At 44.1% G+C, this 1963-nt stretch overlaps 1 non-coding gene across 1 annotated transcript; it reads right to left on the minus strand.

Annotated features, from left to right (window-relative positions):
* Positions 1-320: 320 nt before the first annotated feature.
* On the minus strand, positions 321-402 carry TRNAS-UGA (transfer RNA serine (anticodon UGA)). Its single transcript has one exon. It is a non-coding gene; the product is annotated as a tRNA-Ser (tRNA).
* Positions 403-1963: the final 1561 nt, after the last annotated feature.

Below are 1963 nucleotides of genomic sequence, written 5' to 3' on the forward strand. Positions count from 1 at the left end.
AGAACAGCCCCAGCTCTGCACTAGGGCACTGCCTCTTCTGGCCACAGAGGACCAAGCTGTGATGAGCCATGGGGAGAGAGCTCAGTGCCCCCCCTCCTCTGCTGGTGTTTTTGACAAGTGGTTTTTGTTCTCATGTTGGAAATCTGCCTTGTGACATACAGCGTTCTGGGTTTTTTGGTTTTGTTTTGATAAAAGCAAAGAAGTGCTCCGAAAGCACTACCGAAGGAATTGCAGGAGAGTAAACTCACGTTCAGCAGAGAAAGAAGCTACCCGAAACAAAGATAACAAAATCACCGAAGAAAAGCGAAGCCCGTCCGGGCCGCAGCGAGCAGGGTTCGAACCTGCGCGGGGAGACCCCATTGGATTTCAAGTCCAACGCCTTAACCACTCGGCCATCGCTGCTCCTTGTGCCACAACCCCCGCGCACAAATCCTTATCGAGTCTTCCTGCTGCGGTTCTCCCCTCCCCGAGTGCGCCGGGCTGCCAATGGGAGCTGCCGCATCCCGGCGCCCCGCCCCAAGCGGAGCGGCCGAGCCGTGCAGCCGGCAGTGGCCGACCTGCTTCGGCTTTCGGCAGAGCCCTGCCGCCCTCGCTCTGCTCACTACGTTTGGCGGCGGATTCGGTTATTTTAAATAAATCTCGGGAAAATAAGCATCGGTTTCCGTGCCGCTGGCTTTTCAGTCTGCGACAAGAGGCTCTGTTTGCTCCTGAAAATCAGGCGTGCTCGGGAGCAGTGCTCTGAATTCAGCAGAGAGCCTATGAACTGCATATGTATCAGCATGTGCTTTTTTACTGTGGTTATTTTATACCATTTTCTGTTTTTTGCTAATTCTGTTCTTTGAGGTATTAAAAAAGTGCTCTATCGTATGACTTTTTTTAAACCGCGGCCAAAGTGGCACTGTGTGTAATTCCACCCTGGCCCGTTTTATTTTGTATGAGTTACTGATCTAAAAAATCTGTTAAGCCAGCAATACTTCTGGTACTGGGGAAAGTTTATACAGATCTTAAAATAGGCTCATCCCATTAGCTTTTAGGGCCTCTCTATGGAACCTGAGCTGGGGGATATGCAGGAGAGCTGAACATGAGAAAGCACAACTGTTTCATAGTACTAAAGAATTCAGTGATCTTGTTTTACTTTAGCAGTACATAGCAAATGTTTTTTATCATTTCAGTTTGAGGTAATACAGTTAGAAAGCTGCAGTTGTTGAATTTCTATCTTTATGCATTTGACAGCAGCTGTTTTATTTTGTACTGTTGTCAGCTACCTGTGACTCTGAGCGTCTTTTTTTGTTAGTCTGTGTATGTTTAAAAAAAAAAATAATCCCAAGCTTCTTTTCAATCTTGAGTTTGTGTTCTTGCTGTTCAGTGAGTTTTAGAGAATGAAGCATACTTTATAAGTGTGAACATATGGACGGTTCTATTATTGTACCTTGTATCCTCCATCCTGCTCGCTAGTTCAGCGTTATGATAACCCTTGTTTCAATTGCTGATTGCTAAACGTGATCTTTTGTTGATGTTTGTGTAGTTTTGTCTGTTTGGTAAGGCTTGCACAAGCTGTGTGTTGCCTGCTAAGATGCTGTTCTTATAAGCCCATGGTATACCTAGAAGCATATACAGGAAGGTGAAAAACATGATTGTGTCACATTCTCCTTATTATGTAAATAATAGTTCCTCAGTAAATAGCAAATGCGTGAAGAGCAGGAGGAAAAGAAACAGTGCTTTCAGTGTGACCAAGTATAGTTGTATATGGTACAGAAAAGAAATAGAAGCGGACAGTCAGAGATCATGTTGATGGAGAAACAAGTGTTTTTCAGATGTAAGTGCCTGGAAAGACTTGGGGTTTGCATTACAAATGTTATTTCAATGTTTTTATGGATGTGAGGACAAGGAATAAAGCTGTTTACTTCTGTACTAATGGATAAGCAGAAGATTAATTTCTGTTACAGAAAATAGACTACTTGAA

Source organism: Tympanuchus pallidicinctus, unplaced genomic scaffold, assembly GCF_026119805.1.
Source record: "Tympanuchus pallidicinctus isolate F22 unplaced genomic scaffold, pur_lepc_1.0 scaffold16, whole genome shotgun sequence".
Lineage (NCBI taxonomy): Eukaryota > Metazoa > Chordata > Aves > Galliformes > Phasianidae > Tympanuchus > Tympanuchus pallidicinctus.